At 41.5% G+C, this 12,859-nt stretch overlaps 1 protein-coding gene across 1 annotated transcript in view; it reads right to left on the bottom strand.

Annotated features, from left to right (window-relative positions):
* The window catches only part of LOC127510036 (uncharacterized), a 109,814-nt gene that overhangs the window by 52,325 nt on the left and 44,630 nt on the right, over positions 1 to 12,859 (bottom strand). The window lies entirely within an intron of this gene.

Genomic DNA, 12,859 nt, shown 5'->3' with positions numbered 1-12,859 from the left:
ATTCTAGGAACGTTGATTTGTAACATTCCAAGAACACAAAAATGTCCAGTTTCCTTAATGTCCATAGAATGTCATTTAAAGTATGATGTTCCTGAAACAGTCAAATATCAAAAATGTTATTAAATAATCCAATGGGGAATGTTGAAGTGACGTGGCACACAGCAAAATCCTGTGTTAAATGAACACTATTCAATGTCTATATGCATCTATTCTACAGTGTGTTAAATTAACACTGAAGCAACTGCAGTTAATGAGATAATACATTCTTTCCCCGCCATTGACAGAATTTTCCGTTAATTTGTGTTTTCACTGTTATAGAGTAGGGGGTGCTATTACACATCTTCTGAAAAAGTACAAAATCTCTGGATCAAAACGAAGGAGATCAAGAAGAAGCAGAAACAAGCGATAACATTTATGATAATAATCAAACACATTTTTTTTTAATGATTTTTTTTTTTTTTTTTTGGCAGTGCGCATTCTCACCCGCCAGTGTTTTCCTTAAAAATGCTCCACGAAGGCATAATTTATGTCGTTTGGGATGCAGTTAGCTTATATATTAAAAATGCTGACATGAACTTTGTGAAGAGTGCTTGCGCATGCTGTTGTGTGCATCTCCGTGTACTTGCATCTCAAAATTGATGTATGGCGCAAAATTAATGTAAACACAGTCAGTTATGTCTTAAGGGATTAAAAAGACAGGATGAACCACATCTTATATTTCAAAAGAGATCTACTAGGACTTTCAATCTTTGGGTAGACGAATCGATTTGATTTATGATTCATAGGTGTTCGATTCGATTCAAGAAAGATTTTTGCCAATTCGAGACAATTCACATCAAAATTCGATGTGATTTGATGAATTCGATTCAATTCTGCATTATGCATTCATATGGATACTGAAATGCTTCCCACAGTGTGTCTTAGCCAGCGTGCGAATTGCTCAGCAACCTTCAGGGGGTCAGAGAGTGGGGGCAAAAAAAACTTTTGTCCATTGTTAATGTTAGTTCATGTTAGTTCTTAATGATGCTACATAACTTTATCTTAATAGCCTATAAAAATTGGCATTTGTAAAAATGTACATAAGCCAAATTTAAAAGGCTTTAAAAGTGTTATTAGTTCATGTTATGTTCATGATCTACCCATTACTATCATGCAGTATTCCAAAACATTTTTGTGAGTGATGTGTTTAAAAACCTTTTATACCTGATTGCTTCAATACTGCTGGATCTTTTACTGTAGAATCACAGTAGTGGTAATGTAAATTAAAGTTTATATAACACACTTTTGATAAGTGATTAGACACTGAGGTCAGTAAATCAAGCTACATCACTACATGATTACTATCATCAACAACTAGCCAACATCACCTGATTACACTTTTATTACAACAATATCTTCTCTTCTCCTACGATGTTTATCCTCAGCGCTTCCAGGTTCTACACCAGAACGGCGGCTCAGTATTGGCTGGCTCTGGTCAATAAGTTGTTATTTTTGTGCACAAAAGGTAATCTCGTCACTTCATAAAATTAAGGTTGAAGCACTGTAGTCACATGAACTATTTTAACAATGTCTTTAGTACCTTTCTGGACCTTAAAAGTGGTAATTAAATTGCTGTCTATGGAGGAGTCACACAACTCTCGGATTTCATCAAAAATATCTTACTTTGTGTTCTGAAGATGAACGAAGGTTTTACGGGTGTGGAACGACATGAGGTTGAGTACTTAATGACAGAATTTTCATTTTTGGGTGAACTAACCCTTTAATATAATATAATCATTTAATCATCTCATTAACTGCAGTTGCTTCAGTGTTAATTTAACACTCTGTAGATTAGACCCATATAGACATTGAGTAGTGTTTATTTAACACTTTTTTTTTTTGCTGTGTGCCACGTTGCCACAATGTTCTCCATGGGATTATTTAGTAACTTTTTTGATATGAAAGTATGCTTCAGGAACATCATACTTTAAATGACATTCTATGAACATTTTTGTGTTCTTGGAATGTTACAAATCAACGTTCCTAGAACGTTAAGTTGTTACTTAAAATTCAGTTGAAAGAATGTTTCAGGAACAAAATGAATAAGGAAATAGTTTTCTAAAGAACAGTTTGTCGATACTAGTTCAACATTTCTTACTAATTAGTGTTTTTTTTAGTGACATGACTTTTTAGCCCAAATATGATGTCCCATACTAGGAATTTGTGCTATGCATTTCACCCAACAAAGTGCACGCACACACACAGCCGTGAGTATGGAACACACACACACTGTGAACACACACAAAGAGCAGTGGGCAGCCATTTTTTGCTGCGGCGCCCGTGGAGCAATTGGGGGGTTAGGTGCCATGCTCAAGGGCAACTCAGTTGTGGGTAATGAAATTGGAAGGGAGCGCTGTTCATTCACACTTACATTTCCTGCCGGTACTGAGACTCAAACCTGTGACCTTCGGGTTGCAAGTCTGACTCTCTAACCATTATTTAATTTCATTCCAGTTAAACCAACTTTTCAAGATTTATATATCCTCCCAATCATTCAGTTTATATCAATAATTAACACAAATAATTAATAATGAATGATTAAAATAATAAAGACAGAAATAGTAGAAATTAAACATTCACATCTTTAGTACATGCAAAAAAGGTGACCTTAGCTCAAATAAGCTCAAAGATTTCCTCCCAAAAGTCAATAACTTTTAAACTCTTTCACTTTCACTGCCACAACCAATAATGTTAAGAATGCGAAACATTTTCTACATCACATCGTGTATATATAGACGCAGTTTACAGAGAAGTTTGCAGATGCAGCTCATGACTGATTTGATGATACAGAGATGGAGGACGTCAGTACTCAGGTTTGACTTCATTATTTCACAACTAAAAATATTACTGTTGTATTGTGTGTGTATATTATATTTACAGATAGATATATAAACTATATACAGTCTGCAAGTTTAGAGAATAAGCAAGATTGAAAACTTGAAACAGGATTAAACAGGAAAACCACCACCAAATTAAACACTCTACCACCAACAGCCAACAATTAAAATTTTTTATATCTGACTTGAAACAAAACAATGAACCCATAGAGGTCAGAAAAAAAATCTTAATTTTTCAATAAAATATATTAGCCTGTTAGTTATCATTGGTTTACACATATTTGAAGCTAGTGCTATTTGTTTACAGCTTAAATTTATATTTATGCCCGTGGCAGGTGCTATCTTCCAAAACAAATGAAATTTGAAGCTTGTTTTTATTAAAATAACTTTCAGGTGCTGTACACTTCTCTGACACTCCTTTTCCAATGATCTCTCCACATTTCCAAATTTCTTCTGTCAACATACAATCACTATGTACCTTATCAAAGCCTTTAGCTAACATGTCTGCTTGGTCCTTGTTTGAAATAGCAATAGTGCTACAAAAAATATTTTGTAAAACAGTGTTGCTACACATTTTTTAAAGACTTAAGGCTTAATTTAAGACTTTTTAAGACCTGAAGAAATGAAAATGAATATAGTAAGCACATAAAGAACAAACTTACCCATTCTCAAAATGCATCGTATTATGTTTTTATATGTAATGTGTAAGCATTACTTAAAGGTGCAATATGTAATATTTTCTGTCCGCTAGAGGTCGCTAGAGGCCTATTCAAAACAAAGGCATAGCTTGATGACGCCAAGTTTGAGCCCGGAATCTTGGGACATGTGGTCTTCACCTCACAGCCGGTGGAATACAATTGGGATAGGACTCGGGAAGAAATCATGTTCATGGATGCGATTATTAACGTTACTGTAGTATGAAGCAGAGCAGGACCGAGTGTTGTGGGAGCTGAACGAGGCCGCTGGAGCGATTGCGCAACACACACCTCACGAGCAGCGGGACTTTTATTATGCCACAGTCGCTGGCGCTGCTTCCGCTCTTCCGGTCATGAGTATGAGGTAACGCAGCTCTGTTTATCATATTAGATACATCTGAGTGTGTTGAAAATGATGTTATAACGTTACTCTGTGCGTTCGCTCGGCGGCTGCTGTGAGACACTTGTTTGAGACAAACTGCAGTAAGATAGATCGATTTTAGAATATCATATTAAATACTGGATGGCTTGTGTTGTTAAATGGCATGCAATTAATTTTAAAACATATTGTATGATGGAGAAAATGCTGTATTACTGTTACTAAAAATAAAGCTGCATCTGATTATGCTATGTTAGCCACTTGACAAAATAGTGTTTTTCTCTGAGGCATGGTAAAGCATGAAAAAAATCAAGAAAATTAGATGAAACATATTGAGCTATATAACAATAATTAGTTTTCTGTCTATAAATATAACAAAACAGTTGTTCCCTTGTCTATTAAAACATGTAAATATTAAAGCGTCTTTGGTGTTTCCATGGTTTCTACTAAATAAAACCGGAAACCGAGGGTAACGCGGGTATGACGCAATTGACAGGCGACTCCTCACACGTCCTGGAGCCTTGGTTAAAATTGCAATTTTCTCACGATTTACAAATAGTTGGAAACATTTGGGACATTGTAAGTACTCAAGTGAACACAATATATAACACTGGCCTAGTGGTTTTTGGATATTTTACTGCAAAATTCTTACATATTGTACCTTTAACTATAGTACTGTACTTAACTATCGGGGTGAACTGTAAACATCAAGTAGACCTCCTAGACATTCAAGGACTCAGCTGGAAAGATTCTATTCTGCTATGTCTGGAGAGGTTCTACCCCCGGTCCATCTCATAACGGACCCAGAGCCCAGCCCACCACCACCCTGTGACACGGAGCGACAGCCAGAGCCCCCAACAGATGGAGTGCCAGTGCCTGCCGCAATGGGGCTGCCAATGCCAATAGAAACGGGTGTGCCCACCATAGAACCGGAGCCTGAGACCCTTACGTCTGACCTGGCGTGCGAGCCAGCTCCGAGCCAGTGACAGAGGAAATACTAGTGGCAGTGAGTGTGTGCATTTTGGTCTGGGAGACTGATATGTTGGTCCCACCCTCTTCCCCTTTTCTATCATCACCTCTAGTTCCAGCCCTGTCTTCGTCATCTCCTGTCTACCCCATTGTTCATCCCTTACCTCCTCCCTGCATTGGGGATTCACCTGGGGCATCCCATGAGCCATTCTCGACCAGGCTGGGGGTTTCCTTGACTCCACCTCTGGCCACTGTCCCCACTACTCTACCTCGGCCCATCGCCCTAACTCCTCCGCCTCCACTCCTCCGCCACTCCTCCCTCCCTCTGCCATCTCTGTCAACCATCAGGCACGCAACGTCACTGGGACTTGCAGGATGGACTTGCAGGTCATCCATGCACTCTGGCCCTCCACCCCTGTGCCTCAGTCTGGCTCCGCCCTCCCTCAGCTTTTGCGACAGTCCTCAGTCACACCGCTTATGACGCAGCCCTCCGGATCTCCAGCTCCACTTCGGGGGGTCGTCGTGGCAGCTTTGTCGTAGCATCCGAAGACAGCAGTGTTGCGCGTTTCCATCTACCGTAATGTTACGAACTGTCAGTTTAGTTTTCATTTTCATGGACTTTTACTTTGCTTGTCATTATTTTCTTTTGTCTTTGTTTACATTTCCCGCCACTTGTTTGTTACTATGGATATTCGTTTAATCATCACAGCTCTTCATATTTGAGTTTGTTATTATTGTATACTTAAGCTCCTGTGTTTCCTTAGTTCATCATCGTTTATTGTTTGTGTTACATACACTCTGTTACGTCTTGTGGATTATCTGAGTTTGATTTATTATTAAATACCCTCATATCGGAACCTTTTGACTCTTTTTCATTTTTGAACTTTTATAGTTGAGACAATGTCATGATAATTGCTGAAGCTTTTATCACGGTAAGTCACAAAACTTAAGTGTTAACTGGTTTAATAATTTTTTCGTATGATAAAAATAACTCTGAACATATTTTACATATAATAAAAAAATACACAAACACACACAAAATTACTGCCAAAAGTTTAGATTAAAGTGCAATAGAAATAAAAACAATAAAGAATCAGAACATTTTCAGACAACATGCTTTCTGGGCCGCATTAATGCACAGGCTTACCTGGGCTTAAGCCCAAGGCCCCAGGCCCCACCGCAGTTCGGAATTGAATTGAAGTACAATTCTGTACCAGCTGAGCTACCGAGCATGCTCAAACTGAACATCTGGAGCTGGTTAAGTGATGCAAACGCCAAAATTTATTCGTTTACATATCATGCACTATGGTGAAATCAAAAGGTCTCAGATGTCATGCCTACTGCTCCATTCATTCATGAGCCTTTAGTTTGACCTATCCTGGACACAGATTTGTGGAAACACCAGACTCCACTTTAATCTATGATTGACTTGATTGACACTTGATTGATTTTTTTCCTCGTCCTTTTAATTATTGTTGCTCTACTCCACGCTATTGAAGTCAGCTGAAGTGTGATGTGACCTGGTAAATCCAGTAGGTGGATCACAACAGGCAAAAGTTACATATGCTTTCGCACTGAGATAGTATGATAAAATGCACAACAGGGCAAAATGAAAGATTAGAAAGGGCTACATTTATTATACATTTTGTTTAGACCATTGTTTTGTCATCTGAACTATTCAAACCGGCTAATGGACCATTCGATCACAGAGCGAGTCCTTCAGTGTCTCTCATTATGCCGTCTATGTTGCTAAGCCATCTGCTAGATGGAGGAAGTGCGCACTATTGATCATTCATGAAAAATATTTTCTCAAAACATGAGTTCTGCTTTTTAGAACACACTTTAAAGCAGAATTATCATGTGGCAAGCAATCCTCTCTGTAGTTAAAACATTAAAACATAGCATGCCAATTGAAAAAGTATTCAAAACCAGCGCATTCATTACAAATATTTCTATTTAAATTCATATAAAAAAAATGTGTAACTTCTGGATAATGATTTCAAGTAATTTCAGTGCTTAACCCCATTAATGAGAGTGGCATATTTAATCTAAATTTGGAAATGGAAATGTTGAAATGGAAAACAGAGTTTAAAATCAATCTGTTTACTTCATTACTTCGCTGTGCATAAGCACAATCTAGAGTGTCTGTATGGTGCGCCCGTATACTGCTAGTTTATATTTTATAAATCCTGATATGGGCATGGAAACATTTGTACATCAGGCCACTGGTGTGTTCCTATAGCATCAGCTACTGACGCAGCATCTCGTTCCTTACTCTGGGAATCAAGGTAACTGTTATGTATGCTAGAGCATACAAAGTATTGCGCGTTGTGGTAGTCCGTTTTGTGTTTTTTCTGTTTTGTGTGTGTGTTTCAGTTTCCATTAGTTCCGCTGCCTGTCATTCACCACCAAAGATGATGTCCTCCTGATTTACGCCGCCAATTACCTTCCGCCGCCCTCTTTAAATACCTGGATCTCCTCCTTGCTATCAGCTTTTCGCTCAATTCGTTCATGCTCATTTTTGCTGCTTGCTTGTACGCTACCTGTTGTTATTGTTTGTGAAATATTGTCAAAGATTTTCTTGTATTTTTGTATGTGTGTTAAATACTTGTTGGGGAAGTCCTTTGTTATCGTGCTTATACAGTGTACAGTTACAGTTGGCTGTTCTCGCCAGTCATCACCTTGTGTGTGAGGCTGGGAAGGTGTGAGCAGGTAAGTATGTTGCGCAACATACATTATTTCGACTGAAGTGTTTGTACGTGTTTATTTTGTATGCTTCAGCGGCTGATGAGAGTGTTGTGCTGTTTGAGGATGCTTTGTCTTTTGCATCCTCAGCATCAGCAGTCTGTGCTCTTTACGTTCGAGTGATGTGTGGATTGGTTCGAGTTTCTCACACTTAATCACACACACGTTGTTTGTTTGGGCAAGGAGCATGCGCGTTCAGTTTTTGAGGTAACTGTTTGCTTGCGCTGTGTTTCTCATGGCAACCCCAGTCGCGCGTTTTTTATCTGCACCCGTGCATATGAGCCTTCCTTTCCCTTTTGATCTCCGTTTTGAGATCGACAGGGCATGGAAGAATCTGTTTTTCCCCCCATCTGTTTACATCAGCATGTAATTCATACGGATATTAAAGCTCTGGTCCTGCTCGTGTATGACAGGACATACGCGGCAGCAGATTACACTCTGTGCTCCTGCCCTGGCACTCTTTATATCGTGCCTAAAGCTGGCTCGATGTTGAGTTTGTTCCATTATTACAAACCTTTCTGTTGTTCCGCATCAGGCTCGATAGTGAGTGCATGCTTTCTGTCTGCATGAGTATGGCACGCCTCATTTACATTAAGTCCTCTGCTCTTTGTAGTTTTGTAGTCACAGGTTGAGTTTTGTAGGTCGCCTCACTTTTGTGAGATTGGTTATAAATTTAGCGACCTCAGCTCCCTATAGAAAGGATTAAAACAGGCATTTATTTATCTCAGGGGCTTTACATCAGGCCTGAGGCTGGACCGATGATGTGTTTTTTCCATCATTTGGAACACTTCTGTGTCCGGCACAGAGCTTGTTAGTCAGCACATACTTTCAGACTGCAGAGTATGGCAGGCCGCATTTACATTTAGGCCTCTGCTCTTTAAGGTCTCAGGTTGAGCTTTAGGTTACCTCTCCTTTCGTGAGAGCCATTTAAAATTCAGTGACCTCAGCTCCCTGTAGAAAGGAATAAAGGGGGTGGTTTTTCTTTGTGTTAGATTACCATATACATGTGTGTGTGTGTGTGTGTGTGTGTATATATATATATATATATATATATATATGTATACATATATACTTACGTATTGGGGCATCTAACTGGGGCCCTGGAGCTCCCGTGATTAGGGAAGGTTATCATGATACCCTTTCTATGTGCCACCTTGTCTGTGTTTTTATATAGTGGGTAACGTTTAGAACGAAATATCACCTGTAGTGAATAGCATGGCCTCCTCTCGTTCTAAGAGTCAGTTTTCTAGGCTGTTGCTCATCTGAGCTCCAGATAGTCGATATGTCAGGTGCTCAGGCCTTCGGGGCCACCCTGATAATCCTTCTGGTTGAGTGAGTATGATAGATCGTTGGAGAGAGTCTTTTTGCTGAAGCCACCGCTCTGCTGAGCTCCAGGTAATATCACGATTGAGGTGTATGGCCTTTGTTAGGCCCCCTTAATACCTTCCCTAGGTCGAGTGAAGTGGTTTCCTCTCGTTAGAGAGTAAAGGGCAACATGCTGAAGCCTCCGCTACTCTGAGCTCCAGATAGATCATGACTGTGGGTGTCGGCCCCCTCTGGGCTGCCTTGACATTACCCTGTGGTGAGTGAGCTGGCTTCCTCTCGTTTGAGAGTTTCTATTCGAAGCCACCGCTCTACTGAGCTCCTGGTGGTGATTTCACCTGTGTGTTATGAGCCGGCCTCCTTTCTTTAGAGTCGTTAGACTGAAGTCTCCACTCCATTGAGCTCCAGTGACGTCATGAGTGCATGTGGGTCGGCCCTTCTTTTTGGGCTGCCCCTATATCTGGCCTAGGCTAGTACTTTAGGAGTGTCTTTTAGACAGAGGCAGTTATGCTGTAGCTTTTCCACCTCCTAGCATGCCGTAGCTCGGAGTAGGCTACTCCTAGGAGAGCCTCTCCTGCTTAGGACTGGCAGCTAGTGATCCTAGTATGCCTCCTCTTATTGTGAGAGTCGTCCCCGGCCAGGGCCCACCTTCTGCATTAGGCTATTAATGCAAGTAGCAGGCTTTGCGGCCTCCTCAAATTGCCTAGGTCGAGCTGGGGCTCCTCTTGATATTAGAGTAAAAGCGCTATGCTGAGCTTTAGTTCCCTAGTGGTGTTAGGCACAGACAGATAGCCAGGTGTTGTAGGCTTTCGTAGAAAACCTCACCGGTGGTTATCTCTGAGCTTTGTTAGACTTCCTCTCATTTAGAGAGTGGAAAGCACTATGCTGAAGTGTCCGCTCTCTAGAGCTTTGGTAGTAGCTTTTTCTGGTCAAGCTTAGAGCAATCTCTCAGCCATAAGCTCCATAAGTCATGGGGTCGAGTGTTGCAGGCCCCTCCTGTGGAATTTCTTCCTGTTGGGGCCTCCATTCCTCCAGAGCTGAGCTCAGACGGTCTTTCTCAGCTTGGAGCGAGAGTTTTTGCTCAGGTCTTCACCCTTGAGCTCTTTTTCGGATTAGCTCACTTCGCTCCCAGGGCTCTGTGCCCCATATGTGCCCATCACCAGCGATGCACAGGTAGAGCATATCAAGTACTCCCTCCTTTCAGGGCGAGTTGAGCACACTCCCTTGGAGCTCGAGCATTAGCCCTGGACCTGTGGTCGTGTTAAGCTAGAGTGGTAGGCCCTATCTGAGGCCTCCTCATAAGCCCGGTCGCATAGATTTGTACTCCCCTTGTTTTAAGGGTAGGAAGCGATATGCTCAGTACACAGCTCATGATGGCAATGCAAACGAGTATTCCAAGCCTGCAGTACCTCTAGTAGCTGTTTCTGCTGGAGTTGATTTGCTACCAAATAGCTGGCCATCCTTGGGTCTCCTTGGGAGAAATCCTTCCGGTTGAGCTAGGTTCCTGCGTGTTCCTAGTTCCCTAGAGTTGAGTAGATGGTTATTAGGTAGCCCAGGCTCCAGTGGAGCCTCCCTGATACTAGCCCTGGAATTCTAGATCTGCTAGCAAGTAGCTGTCCCTCGAGCAGGCCACCATGAATGTGATCCTCTGGGTTGAGTAGGTCCTTAGCATGTCCAGCTAAGTTTGTATCCTAACTCCCTAGAGTTATATCAGAGTGTAGGCTCTTCAGGAGCCTCCCTGGTACTTGCTTGAGCTTGGTCAATACTCATCTCGGTCGAGTCTAGTTTGTACTCCCCTCGCATTGAGGGTCGTTCCTTAGAGTACAGCATTCCCGAGTTCTGGTCGGAAGGGACTGTTGAAGGTCTTTTGTGAGACCTCCCTGGTAGATCAGTATTTTAGGCTTTAGGTACTCCCCTCTCTTGTGGTGGTCGTCATATAGAGGACCTCGCTCCCTAAGTTGGTCTTAAAGGTTTAAAAGGTTCTTTTAGTGAGAACTCCCTTGGTAGATCAGCTCCTGTTGGGACTGGAGGTATGCCTCTCATTAGGGACCCTATGTAGAGTACTCAGCCTCCAGAGTGCCTTGTTTTAGAAGCGCTCTGTAGATCCTAGGCAGAGCGGAGTAACTCCCGCCGATTGCAAGGGTTTTAAGTGCTTTGCTGTGTCCTGCTCTCCAGGATGCATGTCTCTACGATCCAGTCTGAGTTGGTTACTGCCAGTTTGCAATCCCTCTTTCTGGACGCCTCCTCTTGAGGCAAGTGCTTTAGAGACACTGTTTAGGTAACAGACAGGTTGCTGCCCAGACTAGGTCACTAAGATAGGACCAGGTCGGCCTTCCTGGTGGCGTTAGAGGTGGACTATTCTCCCCTGAGAAGTGACTGGCTGGGGCTCCTTTCGGCTCCCTTGCCACATTCCCTTAAAGGGGCCCCTTCTGTTTGAAGTTGTTGGTTCCAAGCCCTTAATCGGCCTTGGTAGGCCTCTGGATGTTTCTGGGGGCCTCTTTGAGGCTTATAGCTTGGGCGTTGGCCGTAGGGAATGCTGTCACTGACAGCCTATTAGACCCATAGGAGGAGTGATTTTGACATTTCTGTTAAAATTGTCCATCTGGTTTTTGTCAGCCATTCTTTGGCATGCACTCCCCTCAGCATGGCGGCGTGGGTATTCCATTTCCCATCAGTATTCTAGGATGCAATGCAAGTTCCCTTTCGAAAGGGAATGTCTCAGGTTACGCATGTAACCATGGTTCCCTGAGAACAGGGAATGATCAGCTCCTGCTCCCTGCTGAACAGTCCCTTCAGACGATAAATGGTCGACTTTTTCTCTAGGCGCCCCTTATGTGCGTTCCGGTCGTCATAGGCTGTCGCCGGCCAAAACGATTGCCGTGATTTGATAGCATTTCAGACACCGGTTCCCACGGAGGCGTTCCCCATTCTATTACGCAATGTCTCGTTCCCTGTTCTCAGGGAACCATGGCTACATGCAAAACCTGAGACGTTTTATAGTCTTCTTTTATATTCAGTTTATTTAATCTAATGCTGTGGCTGGAAGTCAGTTGTAGTTTCGTTTTGGTTCTTGGAATGTTACAAATCAACGTTCTTATAATGTTAAGTTGTTAATAAAATTAAGTTGAAGGAATGTTTCAGGAATATCATACTAAACTTAAAATAAATGTTCCACTAAGAAAACTGGACAGTTTAACGTTTCCATAACCAAAACAAAATGTTTGGAAAATTAGCTGGGAAGGTTGATAAAACACAAACGGGTTGAACAGAGACATTAATCTAGCGATCCGCAAGCTTCCAACATCAGTCATAGTGTGATGGAGAGATTTAAGAAAAATACACCAAATGCTATCAAATGTAATGTGATTTTATTATTTAATTGTTTGACCAAAATAAAATTATCAAAGTAAATGAAATGTATTTCTTCAACAGGCAGAAAACAAGCACTGTGAAACATCAGAAGTCGGTACAGATCAACAACTACATCAGGAAATGTTGACAAAAAAAAAAAATCTATTTCACAGACTTCATCTTGAAGGCAGAAATCACAAACTGAGAGCTGCAGATGTTCTTCGGGTAACATCTGCACATTCATTAAAGTCCCATGAGTCTTGTGCTGAAGAGGAGCTGATTCAGACTTTCATACAAAAACTACTGATGATGAACTACAGAGCAAGATACATTAAAACTAATGAGACCAGTGAGGAAGATCACAATGAACAAGGCAGTTATGATACATTTAAACAAGAGGCTGATTCTGATTCCTTTTTTTTCAATTTAAGGTCAGTGTCTAATGAAGGAACAAGCCAATCTGAGCGAATTCACCCGATGGATGTTCAGATGGCCGTGTTTCATTGTGCCGATGGTTTCCT

This window comes from Ctenopharyngodon idella, chromosome 3, assembly GCF_019924925.1.
Source record: "Ctenopharyngodon idella isolate HZGC_01 chromosome 3, HZGC01, whole genome shotgun sequence".
In the NCBI taxonomy this organism is placed as follows: domain Eukaryota; kingdom Metazoa; phylum Chordata; class Actinopteri; order Cypriniformes; family Xenocyprididae; genus Ctenopharyngodon; species Ctenopharyngodon idella.
Note: the sequence above shows the minus strand (reverse complement) of the source record. Positions and strands in the feature narration are given on the sequence as shown.